Genomic DNA, 15,823 nt, shown 5'->3' on the forward strand with positions numbered 1-15,823 from the left:
TTAGTTTCATATTGAGGAGCTGTGCTTTCAGACCAGCTTCTTTTTTTTTTTTTTTAATTTTTTATTGGATTTTAGGTTTTGGGGTACATGAGCAGAGCATGCAAGACAGTTGCGTAGATACACACATGGCAGTGTGCTTTGCTTTTCTTCTCCCCTTCACCCACATTTGGCATTTCTTCCCAGGCTATCCCTCCCCACCTCCCCCTCCCACTGGCCCTCCCCTTTTCCCCCCAATAGACCCCTGTGTTTAGTACTCCCCTTTCTGTGTCCATGTGTTCTCATTTTTCATCACCCGCCTATGAGTGAGAATATGCGGTGTTTCATTTTCTGTTCTTGTGTCAGTTTGCTGAGGATGATGTTCTCCAGATTCATCCATGTCCCTACAAACGACACAAACTCATCATTTCTGATTGCTTCTTAACTGCCAAAACGGAAGCAAGTGTTCTGAAGCAGCAGTTTCAACTGGACCAAACTTAGTTACTAACAGGACCTGATATTTTATATATTTTGCCTCAGGGAAAATGAAATTAACATCCACATGTTTACAGGGCATGAGATAACAACCTGGACTTAACAGTGACGTCTTTAGGTTGGAATTATTTACTTGTTTTTTGTTTTCTTAATCTGAGAAGTTAAGCAGAGAAGCCCAGAGTTATCGCACCTCTACACTTTCACGTAACAGCTCATCCTTGCCTTTTCTCCTCAGTTAAGCAAAAGAGATGCTTCCAAATGTGAGTGACAAAGCTGCCAAAATGGTGATGAATATTGCTTTCAAAGCTGATAAAACAATCTCTCGATATCATCATCCAACAAATCACAAATACCTTCAATGCAATTTGTATTATGTAGGGTTTTATTTGTTTCAATTTACAATGAATTGAGTTTTTCAGAGGGAGAATGAAAGGAAGAATTGGTTTATTATGAAAGAACCATGCTGGGGAAAAAAAAAAGAGAGATTCACCCAATCTTTGGTCTTTGTATGCTCACTGGAGAATGACAGTTTGTTCTTTATTTAGTATTTAGCAGAACAGGGTTATAGATCGGGGGTCCCTGATCTGCAGCCTGTTAGGAAGTGGGCTGCAGCTGGTGAGTGAGCAAAGCTTCATTTGTATTTACAACCACTCTCCATTGCTTGCATTACTGCCTAAGCACAGCCTCCTGTCAGATCAGCGGTGACATTAGATTCTCATAAGGGTATGAACCCAGTTGTGAACTGCACATGTGAGGAATGTGCACAAAGTCTCAGAAGGAGCTAGGCTGTGAGTTTCTTATGAGAATCTAATACCTGGTGATCTGTCACTGTCTCCCATCACCCACAGATGGGACCAACTAGTTGCAGGAAAGCCAGCTCACGGCTCCCACTGATTCTACATTATGGTGAGTTGTATAATTATTTAATTATATATTACAATGTAATAATAATAGAAATACAGTGCATAATAAATGTAATGTACTTGAATCATCCTGAAACCATCCCCTATGACCTGCCCTTCTGGTTCTTGAAAAACTTGTCTTCCATGAAACTGGTCCTTGATGCCAAAAAGGCTGGGGACTGCTGTTACACATTAAAAATGGAATAGATTAACTCTTGATGGGTGAGACCCCATGAGAGCAATGTTGATTAAGAATGGCGTAAGGTACAACCTAATGTCATTCTCAACTTATCTCAGTTAATTGTTGTTGTCCTAAGGTTAACCAACAACTTACCTTTCACTCTGTGTTCCAACCTGTTGGATAGCTCTCCGTAGAGTCCACCAGGTCCTCATAATTTAGTATTCTTACTTAAGTTCCATCTAAAGTCCCTCTCTGTCCCCTGTGATGCACCCTTCCAGGGTGATATCATGCTCCCTTCTACTTTGAGACCCCTGAGGGACATACAAATAAATAACTCAAGATTAGCATGTTAAAAACAAAATGTAGTGAATTTTGTATATTTTATTTATTGTTTCCTAAATTGTTGCCATTCAAAGCGCAAGCTAGAAACCCACATGAATACCCTTGATTGAATATAGGTAAAGAGTAGATTCACTCTCCAAATCTCTAAAAGCTTTCATAATAAAAATCTTTTGTTTCTCTCTCCACCCTACTCTCTAGCAATACCTTGCCTTTATTTAAACTCCATGCTTTATTACCTGGATTACTAAAATAAGTGTCCAATTGTTCTTTCCTCCATTCATAACTGTAGAGTATAGATAATAGCCATAGTCCATACCACAGCATATGTGAACACTTGGCAACACTAATACGTTTCTATCACCGTCCTACATAAAAGCATTAATTGTCTTTCCAATGCTGAAGTTTAAATTCATTAGCTTATCATTTAAAAAGGATAGTATAGAAAATAAAAATATGATTCCTGTTTTCATAGCTAATGTTTAGTGGGGTGTGTGAGGGATAGCAGGCAAGTAATACAAAAGTTACATTTCAGTGTGAGGATGTATGCTAAAAAAGACCTGGATTTGTGCTATGGGAGCACAGCAAAGAAACTGCTAAATCAGGCTGGAGGTTAGGAGGTGTAATGTGGAGGAGGTAATGCTTTAGCTGAGTTTCATAAAATGAGTAGGGACTACTGGCGTAGAGAATAGGCAACAGGCATACAGTACTTGGTATATGGTAGGTGCTTGCTAAAATAAATACATGTAGGCTAAAGTGTGTATGTACACATGCATGCATAATTTTACAGTATATCATGGATATTTATCTGGACTGAACAGGTCATCCACCAAACACTTATGAGATGTGACTACTCCAGATCTCAGCTGTAAAAGGTGGAAGCTAGATTCAATAATCTATATTATTAAAATGTTTGAATCTCAGAAGAGTAAATATTAACACAAGTAGCAGACATTTATATTCAGGTAAAGACGGACAATCCAAACATGGATAATTAAAACAACCCACAAAATTCTTATTAAGTTATTGGGGCTTTCCTCTTAAGCAATAGAGGTCTGGAATCACAGTTCCAAACTATGTATCAACTCCTTGCCATTTTGCAGGAGGCAGTTTCAGAGTTCTCCAGCATGTGTCTGTCTCATTATCTATCAAGCACAGACACAGTATGACAACCTCCTCTTCCAATGTCTTAGAATATTGCATTGCTCTCCTGGGAGATGTGTATTATCCATAGCATGCTGAATATTTGACTTCTCAACTAGAATCTTCAGCATTTATGGGCAGATGCTGAAGAACTTACGAAGTCACACATTTACAAGAATTTCCTAAAGTTGATTTTGATATGAAATATAAAGTATAGTCTCCGGATAATGTTTCCTTCATTATCCACGTCTGCCACCTGTGGTATGTATATGAGGTAGGTTTGTTGCTGCTTTTGTTTTGCTTCGTTTTTAGTAGAGGACTGAAATCAGAAGAAAATGTAAAATGCTGGACAAAAATAGAGGTCTTGTGAGTTTAAGAAATCTTGGACAAAAGTGAACCCCTGTGAAACTATTTTATGCCCCTTATCTAGATCGTTGGCTGCACAGGTGAAAATAAAATTTCCCAAGTGGCTGATTAGACTGTATAAAACACTCTAGGACTCCAATGGGCCAGACGATTCAAAAGAGGGTCAATAATATAAGATTCAGTTTGATCTGTTAAAAGAAGGTTGTTTTGCTTCTTTATTAACATATCTACTTCCATTTAGGACTCTTTATAACTAACTAGCAAGAGATAGTGCCCTCAGCTCTGGTCTTCTCTGATACAGCTGAATTCCTCCATGTTCCCCCAAATTGGTTATTGTCTATCAAATTCCAGTTACCTTTTGGGAATTATCACACCACTTATAAAGTATGCTCCATACTGAAGCAAAATCTAGACAGGACACTTAACCTGCCTGTTTCTGCTTCTCTTCTGCCTAGTATTTTTTTTTTTTTTTTTTTGAGACGGAGTTCCGCCCTTGTTACCCAGGCTGGAGTGCAATGGTGCGATCTCGGCTCCCGGCAACCTCCGCCTCCTGGGTTCAGGCAATTCTCCTGCCTCAGCCTCCTGAGTAGCTGGGACTACAGGCGCGCACCACCATGCCCAGCTAATTTTTTGTATTTTTTGTATTTTTAGTAGAGACGGGGTTTCACCATGTTGACCAGGATGGTCTCGATCTCTTGACCTCGTGATCCACCCACCTCGGCCTCCCATAGTGCTGGGATTATAGGCGTGAGCCACTGCGCCCGGTCAGTGTCTTGGTATCTTAATTTACTTGTCAATAGGAGTTATACCCAGAACAAAACTCCCTCTCTAGAGAACAATAAAGTTTGACTAAGTAATATTTGTAAAGGGCAGCTAGGATTCAAAAAAAACTTTATTATTAAATATTTTGATTAAGAAAAACAAACAGAAAATTCATGCTATGTCTGTTCAGTATTACAAACAATGACAGCCATAAATAAATGTTGAGTCATATTTTATAGTCATATATCTCCTTCTTCCCAAAGGAAAACAAAGGGCTTGACAAGTATATCAAAATGAAACACTGAGTATAGGAAGGGGGAGAGAGGGAAGAACACCAGTGATATTGACTGGCTTTGTCATTTTTGTTGTCTTATTACCCAGAAATGTGGCATTTCTCATTAAAATGCCATATTTCATGGTTGGAACATAATGTGAACTGAGTCCTTCCAGTACGTTTTTTTATATAAAGGCATGAGAATTTAAGACTTAATGCCAGTTTGCTTTTATTTTTCATTCAAGATATATTCTTTAATTTTAATTTTTTATTATACTTAAAGTTATGGGATATATGTGCAAAATGTGCAGGTTTGTACATTGGTATACATGCGCCATAGTTGGGTTTGCTGCATCCATCAACCCATCATCTACATTAGATATTTCTCCTAATACTATCCCTCCCCTATCTCCCCACCCCACAACAGGCCCTGGTGTGTGATGTTCCCCTCCCTGTGTCCATATGTTCTCATTGTTCAACTCCCACTTATGAATGAGAACATGTGGTGTTTGGTTTTCTGTTCCTGTGTTAGTTTGCTGAGAATGATGGTTTTGAGCTTCATCCATGTCCCTGCAAAGGACATGATATCATCCTTTTCATGGCTGCATAGTATTCCACAGTGCATATATGCCACATTTTCTTTATCCAGTTGATCAATAGTGTTCTTTGCTATTGTGAACAGTGCTGCAATAAACATACATGTGCATACATCTTTATAGTAGAATGATTTATAATTCTTTGGGTGTATACTCAATAATGGGATTGCTGGGTCAAAACGTATTTCTGGTTCTAGATCCTCGAGGAACTGACACACTGTCTACCACAATGGTTGAACAAATTTACATTCCCACCAACAGTGTAAAAAGCATTCCTATTTCTCCACATCCTCTCCAGTGTCTGTTGTTTACTGACTTTTTAATGATCACCATTCTAACTGGCATGAGATGGCATCTCAATGCAGTTTTGATTTGCATTTCTCTAATGACCAGTGATGATGAGCTTTTTTTAAATGTTTGTTGGCTGCATAAATGTCTTTTTTTGAAAAGGTTGTGTGCCTTTGCTTACTCTTTGATGGGGTCGTTTATTCTTGTAAATTTGTTTAAGTTCTTTGTAGATTCTGGATATTAGTTCTTTGTCAGATGGGTAGATTGCAAAATTTTTTCTCCCATTCTGTAGGTTGCTTGTTCATTCTGATGACATTTTCTTTTGCTGTTCAGAAGCTCTTTAGTTTAATTAGATCTCATTTGTTAATTTTGGCTTTTGTTGCCATTGCTTTTGATGTTTTAGTCATGAAGTCTTTACACATGTCTATGTCCTGAATGGTACTGCCTAGGTTTTCTTTTAGGGTTTTTATGGTTTTAGGTCTTATGTTTAAGTCTTTAATCCATCTTCAATTAATTTTTGTATAAGGTGTAAAAAAGGGGATCAGTTTCAGTTTTTTGCATATGACTAACCAGTTTTTCCCGACACCATTAAATAGGGAATCCTTTCCCTATTGCTTCTTTTTATCAGGTTTGTTGAAAGTCAGATGGTTGTAGATGTGTGGTGCTCTTTCTGAGGCCTCTGTTCTATTCTATTGTTCTATATATTCCTTTTGGTACCAGTACAATGCTGTTTAAGTTACTGTAGCCTTGTAGTATAGTTTGAAGTCAGGTAGTGTGATGCCTCCAGTTTTGTTCTTTTTGCTTAGGATTGTCTTCACCATATGGGCTCTTTTTTAGTTCCATATGAAGTTTAAAGTAGTTTTTTCTAATTCTGTGAAGTAAGTCAATGGTAGCTATGGGGATAGCATTGAATCTATAAATTGCTTTGGGCAGTATGGCCATTTTCACGATATTGATTCTTCCTATCCATGAGCATGACATGTTTTTCCATTTGTGTCCTCTCAAATTTATTTGAGCAGTGGTTTGTAGTTCACCTTGAAGATATCATTCACATCCCTTGTAAGTTGTGTTCCTAGATATTTTCTTCTCTTTGTAGCAATTGTGAATGGGAGTTCACTCATGATTTGGCTCTGCCTTTTTAAATTATTGGTGTATAGGAATGTTTGTGATATTTGCATATTGATTTTGTATCCTGAGACTTAGAAGAAGTTGCTTATCAGCTTAAGGACCTTTTGGGCTGAGACGATGAGATTTTCTAAATATACAATCATGTCATCTGCAAACAGAGACAATTTAACTTTCTCTTTTTTTATTTTGAATACCCTTTATTTCTTTCTCTTGCCTGATTGCCCTGGCCAGAACTTCTAATACTATGTTGAATAACAGTGGTAAGAGAGGCCATCCTTGTCTTGTGCCAGTTTTCAAACAGAATGCTTTCAGTTTTTGCCTATTCAGTATGATATGGGCTATGGGTTTAACATAAATAGCTCTTATTATTTTGAGATACATTCCAGCAATACCTAGTTTATTCAGAGTTTTTATCATGAAGGGGTGAACTTTATTGAAAGCTTTTCCTGCATCTATTGAGATAATCATGTGTTTTTGTCATTGGTTCTGTTTACGTGATAGATTATGTTAATTGATTTGCATATGTAAAAATAAGCCTTGCATCCCAGGGATGAAGCTGACTTGATTGTGGTGGATACACTTTTTGATGTGCTGCTGGATTCAGTTTGCCAGCATTTTATTGAGAATTTTTATATCAATGTTCATCAGGGATAATGGCCTAAAATTTTCTTTTTTGTTGTCTCTGCCAGGTTTTGGTATCAGGATGATGCTGCCCTCATAAAATGAGTTAGGGAGCAGTCCTCTTTTTCTATTGTTTGGAATAGTTTCAGAAAATGTGGTACCAGTTCCTCTGGTAGAATTTGGCTATGAATCCATCTGGTCCTGGGCTTTTTTTAGTTGGTAGATTATTAATTACTGCCTCAATTTCAGAACTTATGATTAGTCTATTCAGGGATTCAACTTCTTCCTGGTTTAGTCTTGGGAGTATGTATGCATCCAGGAATTATCCATTTCTTCTAGATTTTCTACTTTATTTACATAGAGGTGTTCATAGCATTCTGTGATGGTAGTTTGTATTCTGTGGGATCAGTGGTGATATCCCCTCTATCATTTTTTATTGTGTCTATTTGATTCTTCTCTCTTTTCTTTCTTATTAGACTGGTTAGTAGACTATTTTGTTAATCTTTCCAACAAACCAGCTCCTAGATAGATTGATTTTTAAAGGCTTTTTCATAGTTCTCTCTTCTCTATTTCTGTGGTGATCTTAGTTATTTCTTGTCTTCTGCTACCTTTTGAATTTGTTTGCTCTTGCTTCTCTAGTTCTTTTGTTCTAAAGTCGATTTTAGATCTTTTCTGCTTTCTTCTGTGTGCATTTAGTGCTATAAATTTTCCTATAAAAACTGCTTTAGCTGTGTCCCAGAGATTATGACACATTGTTTCTTTGTTCTCATTAGTTTCAAAGTACTTATTTATTTCCACCTCAATTTTGTTATTTGCTCAGTAGTAATTCAGGAGCAGGTTGTTCAGTTTCCATATAGTTGTGAAGGTTTCGGAGAGTTTCTTAATCCTGAGTTCTAATTTGATTGCACTGTAGTCTAAGAGATTGTTTGTTATAATTCCATTCTTTTGCATTTGTTGAGGAGTGTTTTACTTCCAATTATGTGTTCTATTTTTAATAAGCACATTGTGGAACTGAGAAGAATATATATTCTGTTGCTTTGGGGTATAGCGTTCCATAGATATTTATTAGGTCTGCTTGGTCCAGAGCTGCGTTCAAGTCCTGAACATCCTTATTAATTTTCTCTTTTGTTGATCTGTGTAATATTGACATTGGGGTGTTGAAGTCTCCCACTATTATAGTGTGGGAGTTTAAGTCTCTTGTAGGTCTCTAAGAACTTGCTTTATGAATCTCGGTGCTCCTCTGTTGGGTGCATATATATTTAGGGTAGTTTGCTCTTCTTACGTTGATCCCTTTACCATGATGTAATGCCCTTCTATTTCTTCTATTCCCCTTTATATTATTAATATAAAAAGGCAGGAATGCATGGTTCTTTGAACTGACTGCACCATGGACTACACCATGGTGACCCCTGTGACCCTTAGATGGCCCCATGTACACCTTTAGATGGCCTCCTGGAGCCAGAAAGCCTAAGGTAACAGAGAAACAGCAAAAAGAGAAAAATAGCTAGGTCCTGCAGTGCCTAACTAACAAACCTTTTGACATTCCACCATTGCTCCTGCCTCAATCATTCCTGCCTCAACTGTTAAGCCAACCTTGTGACACTAGACCTTGTTATACCTCCCCTCCCCTCAACACCCACCCCCTAGGTTGCAAAAACCATTCTGAACTGTAACTTCTGTAACTTTCCATTGCCTACCCCAAACCTACAAAAGCAACTCCTATCCCACCACTCTCTGTTGATTCTCTTTTCCAACTCAGCCCACCTGCACCCAGATGAATAAATAGCCTTGTTGCTCACACAGAAAGCCTGTTTAGGTGGTCTCTTCACTCAGAGTGCATCTAACAGTTAATGCCTCTCCATTGAACTTAGAATAGAATCCAAGTTTGTTGGAGTACCCAACAGGGCCTTCCACTACATAGCCCTTGAGAGCTTCCCAGGTCTCCCTCCATGAACCTTCTTCCTTAGAGCCATCACTCAGTTGGCTCTAACCTCTCTAGGCTTCTTTCTGTCCTTCAGCTGAGGAAGTCCAGTCTAACCTTATTGTCTTTACCATTGCTTTGCCTCTGCCTGGAAGGCTTTATTCCCTGATTTTTACTTGCTTGTCTCTTTTTTAATGCTTGATTCCAGTTCAAATGTTGCTGTTCACGTAGTGTGGTCACTCTACCTTACTGCTCCCTGTCAGGCCATCCTGTTTACATAGTGGATTTTCAACAAATATTTTATTTTTCTTTTGTACACAAACCAAAAAAATAAAATAAAATTCAGAGAGATTAAGTGGCTTGGTCAAGCTTCTGAGTTGTATGCTTGTGTAGAACCCAGGCTTTATACAAATAATAATTTTAAAAGCCATGATTAAATAGTGTTGATAGTTGCACAACTCTGTAAATATAAAAAGCATTTCATTGTATACTTTAAATGGGTGAATTTTATAGTTTGTGTGTTATATCTCAATACAGCTATGGTTAAATATAATTATGAAATGTATGATTCTTCTAACTCTACCATGTAAATTAAATTATGTTACATTAATTATTTAATTTAATTTATTGAGGGTACTTAAATCCTATTAAGTTGTCTCTTTCTCGGTAAACTTGACTCCATTAATTAGACCTCATGGTTCCTCCTTTACGATAGTGCTTATTTGTTGGAGGATTCTCCCTAGGTTTCCTAATTATAAGCCACTTTAGCACACATTTGGCCCTTTGGGAAGGATTTTACATATTTTGTATATGATGTCTATTGTTACATTGTTCTGTTAGTCTGTTGAAGAAACAGAATTGTATTTTTTTAAATCTCCAAAGGGAGGAGAAGATACTTATTTTCCAGGCAACAGTGATACAGCAGGGATCATTTGAGTATTGAACTCATTAATAATTTTAAATAAGCTGCTTTGTTCTCAACTAGTGTGCACTATCCTTGGTGGCATCCGGCTTGTCGCATTCCGAGTGGTGGTGGTGTCTTCACCATAAGGTCCAGACCCTTGTTCTGTCCTGTTTCGGAGGTCTATAAATCTCCCCTACTTGATGTCTGTGTTGTTGTCTGCTGAGAAAGAAACTAAGACCCTCCTGGACACTGAAAATCATCAGAGAAAATCTACAGTGATCCGGGTTTTTGTTTTTTGTTTTGTGTTTTTTCTCTGAACCAGCCCTAATTCACATGAGAAATTTGTAGAGCCACTGAATGTTTATTTTTCACAAAATCATTGCTCTGGTTCCATGGCATCTATTTTATTACAAATACATTAGTCCCTTTCCTACTTATCAGCTAGGAAATGGTACCACCCTGTAGCTGGCTAAGAGACTGAAAATGCTTCCTTTCTTGAAAGAGCAGATTAACTTGGGCCCATTAATCACTTCTTAAACAACAGCTACAATAACAAGAAATCAAGTGATAATTTTGAGAGCTTGGTTGCCATAGAGAAAGCTAAACAATAGTGGCTAAATTGTCTATGTACATGTAATGACATTTTCTAATACTAAGTAGTCCCTCTTCTGCCTACACACTTCTGTACCCTCATCAACCACACACACACACTCACACACACACACACACACACACACACTCACAAACACACACACTCACACACACACTCACACTCACAAACACAGCATAGGTCATACTCTACCTCAGATTGCAACCTCTTATCATGTGTCTACATTGCAATTTCCCAAATGGGCAAACTGCAATCCTTGCTGTCTTCCAAATGCCAGTTGCAGGATATAAAACATACCACATAAAATGATGTGTAAGTGTGATGACAAAAATACGGGAGGTGCCTTCAGATAGGCCACACTGCTTAGCAGCATAGTTATTTTGGCAAGGCATGTACTGTCCTTAGCTTCATATTCGACATTATTCTCCTAGGGGAAGGATCCTACACTCAAAATTAGATGGCTCGATTACATGACTTACTACTTACATTTTGAAAGGTAACCCATTTATAACTCCAATACCATGGTATGTACAAATCAGAGCCCTATAAAATTAATTTCCAAGTTTTTTGCTTCTAGATAGAAAGGCTCAGAAATAGAGGGTGGTTGAAATCTTCCAATAATACCAAATAAAAAAATCCACCTGTGCAGTAAGATTCTCAGTAAATAGCTTTCTACTTAAAGTAATATTATTTGATTAAGCATTTATAAATTGGTCAAGAGTAAAGAGCTGTCAGAATCAACTGCAGACTCTCCTGACACAAAAACTAGGCAGGCATTTTTCTCCACTACAGAAAATCTCTTTAGAGGGTTTCTTCCTGGTAAAATGGGCATTTGCTTTATATTTTCCTGTGTTATCCTTTGAAGTCACCAATTCATGTACCAATGGAATCCTATAATCTCCTTCACTAATTTCTTTCTTTCAAAATTAACATTTTCTATTTAAGCACCCCCTTAGTGCTCTCCTCTCCTCTTCTTAGCTGCAGCCCACCTGTGGAGTCTAAAATAACACATACCATATTAACACTCCTCTGCTGAGATTTTGATAACAGACACCTGTGCGGTCTAAGTAGCTCTTGACTTATTTCTTTCAGAATGTGTTAATAGTGGTGGCCACATTTATTTTCCTCCAGATGTGAACTGAAAATACCACAAGGGCCAATTTCTGTGCAAAGTTGAAAATGGATCAAGCTACCCCTTCTCCTTCACTCTCCCCACACACCATTTTGCCATCTTTCAAATGCAGCAGAGAGCACATCCATCAATTCGAGAACTGCTGGGCATCCCAGGAGCACGCTGCAGGTGGTGAGTTTCACTGCATACACCTTGAAGTGCATCCTCACCTTATTATTCATGTCAATAAAAACTCTGCCATTTTAGCAGCAACCACCACTGCATGCAAATATAACAATGTAAATATGACTCAAAGTATTCAAATTGATCCTCAAAGCTGATGTCACAAGGTAACAAGGCAAGACTGTAATCTGCTCTGCTATTTGTATCCTTCAGAAACAACTTTTCAATCAACATTTTCAGCCTTACCAACATTTCTCTTTCTCGGGGTTAATATTTAAAATAGTCAATTTGTGAGGCATTGGAGCTGTCGTTAAAATAAGTGACCCTGTGGGATTTCAAAATCTCTTTGATGCAGCCCACCCTAACCACTAGGGCCGGTTCTACATTAAACATTTCTTTTTAAGGGTATATTTTATTTCTTGCAAGCAGCTTTGCACATTTTTTTATCCACATGAAACCAGATCTCTTTTTTCAGGTTAGCTCACAGCCAGAGCCTCGATCAATTTTGAAAGCTCATAAGGGAAGAAATCCAGAGAAACAGCTACGTAGTTAAATCAAGGAGTTTCTCTTGTTTGTGTTGTTCAACCAACTTCAAGAGCTGCCTTCCACTTTCTTTCATTCATTTACTCACATGCCCATGTGATGACATGTACCTCCCCTGACTGTCCCCCACAACAAAAGGTCCCCTAAATATTAAAAGCTATGAAGAGCCACATGAACTAAACACTAAGCTACATAATAGTCCCTGGAGGGTCATTTAAAAGCTGCAATAATAAGGAATAAGAAAGAGAATTAAATGCTTTCTTTTTTTTTTTTTTTTTTGAAGGCCTCTGACCCTTTTAGAGCAACCGGATTCCATTTAGCAAATGACCTCCTTCTGGAAATAAAGAAAAAATAATATCCCAGGCCCAGAAGGATAAATTATGTATTTTACTCAAGAAAATGCTAAGAACGTTTACTTCATGCTGTACGTAAGAGAACGTGATGTATGGTATTATATTTATATAGCCCTCCTTTTTGTTCTGACAGCATAGTGATTTTTATAATTTGGTGTTCTATTCTCATCCAAGAGAAGGAGAGCTCCAGAAAGAAACTCTGCTTTTGCTAGAGCTGCGAAATTCAGAAGAGGAACTTCATTAATGTAACTGTTGGGTTTTACACTTCCTACATTTTCTACAGAGCTGACCATTAGAAGAAAATACTGTCTGCAAGAAAAAGGAACATCCTCTGGGAAAGAGCATCATCTATATTTAAGCAAAGTTGTTGAAAACAGCTCTTAGGCATGTAGGGTCAAATTCATTTTGACAAGCAGTTCATCAGTGCTAAGTGTAGAATCAGCATAGAAGGAGGCTTGGTTAACTTTTAAAGGTAGCTTTATTCTATTACAAAGTTTGGACTCCAAAGTTAACCATGTTGGAAACCTGCAGTATCCTTAGATGACTGTCATCTTGTATGAATGACTCTGCAGCCTTCTCATTGGGCCCCTTTAATCCAGCCTTGGGCCTCCCCAATTCTGACTGCACACTGCAGACAGAGAAATTCTTTCAAGACACCAAGCTGATCAAACCAATCTTCTGTCAAAAACCCATAGGAGGCTTCACAAAGGGCTGAGGTTAATGTCCATATTCTTTAGCATATTACACCTGTAGCTCCCGAAAGTATTTTTCTAGTCCTGTCTTTCATCATTCATCACCTTATTTCTAATCGCCCCAGCCAAACTAAACATTGAAGAAGGAAAGTAAGCCCAGAAGATAAAAAGTTTCAGTGGGCTGACATAATCTTCCCTGTACATTTGGCTTGGTTACTAACCAGTTACCCTTCAAATCTCATTTACAAATCACAAATTACAGAAATGTCCTGATTCTCTTTGATCAGACTCGACTTGTCTGGGATGTGCTCTCCAGTCCATTTTATGTCTATTATTAGCCATATTGGGATTTTTCTTCTTGCTTTCTCTTCTGACTGCAAGTTCCCTTGAGAACAAGAATTGTATTCCTTTCACTCATCATTATATTTTCTGTGCCTGGCACAGAAGATGGTCATAGAATAAGTGAATGAAGAAATGAATGAATGAATTCTAGTGGCAGAAGAGTTGAGAAAATAGATTGAGATTACTAGAGTACTGCAACATGAAGGATTGACTGAACAGAAGAAAAATTACTATCTCCCTAATTCAGATCAATTCAAGCACCACAGAATGCATTTCATCCACAATCTTCAGCCTTGGTTTCTTTACTCTGACTCCAATTCCCAAAAGATTTCCGACATGTACAATCCTACAATTAGACATTAATTGCTGGATTTAAGACCCTGTCTTCTGTGAAATGCCCATGGGAGGTAACACTCCACACATTATAAATACTTCCAAACATTGGGAATAGTTCTGAGAAAGAGAGAATTATTTCACCTTATATCTGAAGGCAGCAGGGAAGACTGAAAGGGTCCTGCTTTCCAAGAGCCATAAATGGAAGCTGTAGACAAGGGAAAAATTAGCTCACATTCTGAAAAATGTGTGTTTTTTTCCTACATGACTAGTCAAGAATCATTAAGCTCTAAAAAGAGCAGATATTTTATAATCTTTTCCTGACTTCCTCTTACACATCATCTTCCACTATTCTAAGATCAAATTTTCACTTTTATGAAAAGAGATCTGAGGAAAACATCAATTACTCAGTTCCACCCAACATTTCATGAACTGAAAAGTCCATTATCTCTTGCCTGGATTCTCAATTCCTTCAACAAATACTTACTGAAGACCTGCTCCTTGTCAGGCATTTCATCTGGCTAAAAATTCAGCAGTAAACTTGTTTTCTCCCTCCAAGCCTCTTAGAGGTTATGCTCTAGTAGAATTCTTCTGGCAAACAAAGTTGATGCTGATTGAATGATTATTGAATAAATACCTTAATATATGATTGAACAAATATACTGCTACAATTCAAGGATGACAAAAAATAGAGTATTCTTGTTTCTCCTCCTGGATTCTTTAGAAGAGCATAATGCCACGCTTAAGAATTTGGACCTAAGACAAACTTGGGTTTCAGTTCTAGTTCCTCCACTCACTAGCTGGGTGAACTTGAGCAACTTACTTTATTTCTCTTTCCCAATAAAACATAGATATAATTTAATAGAAATTTGGCCTGAAAATTGTTGTGGGCATTAAAGAACATACAAGAAAAAAAAATTCTGGCAAGTGAGAGGAGAATTCAACAATATTAGCTGCCACTTCTTCCTTCTAAGTTTCTTACCTGAATTGGTAAAATAAAAGTTGATTATAAGTTGTGACTTTTGCTTTTAATAAGAAGAAACTTAAGTAGTCATAAGGAATAAAATGTTATTTTCCCAATGGTTAAATCTGGTAGTCAAAGCAAACCACAATGGCTCCTTCTGCCTTTCTGTTGACAGCACCCTATTAAACAGAAATGCTCCCATCAGGGGGTATAAGACAAATCTGCCCAATTTCTGAAGCATGCCACTTCCCTAGCATGCCTGATAGGAATTTACAATGCTCTAGAAGTAACAAAGAGTGCTTCAATATCCTTGGAAGATGACTGCATAAGCAGCAATACAATTTGTGCTAAAGTGAGAATTCTGTCTCCAGGAAAGCACAAAAATATGTCTGATACACACATTCTAGACATTCCTCCAATTAATAATTATTTATCTTAAACCAAATTCACCCCTTTCTTTAGAAGGATATTTGTTTCCTTTACTAATTTCAGAACTGAGAAATATATACACACACAGATATGTATATGCATATGTGTGTATATACATATATATTCTCTGCAAATATATATTTTTCCCCTAAAAATAATGTATGTTTTTTCTCTAAAAAATAATATATACATATATGTGTGTGTATATATATATATATATATATATATATATATTCCCCTTAGACATGATCTCAGAAGAGAAATACACTTTTTATTTCTAGTGATGAAAGGGCTCCAGAGAAATTTGATTTATTTGTGATGCATAAAATTTGTCTTTAGAAAGCTATATCAACCCAACCAAAGCGTT

General features: G+C 37.4%; 1 long non-coding RNA gene across 2 annotated transcripts in view; it reads left to right on the forward strand.

Annotated features, from left to right (window-relative positions):
- Nucleotides 1-262: 262 nt before the first annotated feature.
- The window catches only part of LOC118146382 (uncharacterized), a 28,548-nt gene continuing 12,987 nt past the window's right edge, over nucleotides 263-15,823 (forward strand). The window contains exons 1-3 of one of the 2 annotated variants that reach the window (XR_013524413.1): nucleotides 263-731; nucleotides 11,638-11,809; nucleotides 12,627-12,767. This is a non-coding gene — a long non-coding RNA (uncharacterized LOC118146382). Of the gene's footprint in view, nucleotides 732-11,637; nucleotides 11,810-12,626; nucleotides 12,771-15,823 lie in introns of those variants that run through there. The other variant, XR_004732151.3, reaches the window with a different exon arrangement.

The sequence above is a fragment of the Callithrix jacchus genome, chromosome 12 (genome assembly GCF_049354715.1).
Source record: "Callithrix jacchus isolate 240 chromosome 12, calJac240_pri, whole genome shotgun sequence".
Taxonomy (NCBI): domain Eukaryota; kingdom Metazoa; phylum Chordata; class Mammalia; order Primates; family Cebidae; genus Callithrix; species Callithrix jacchus.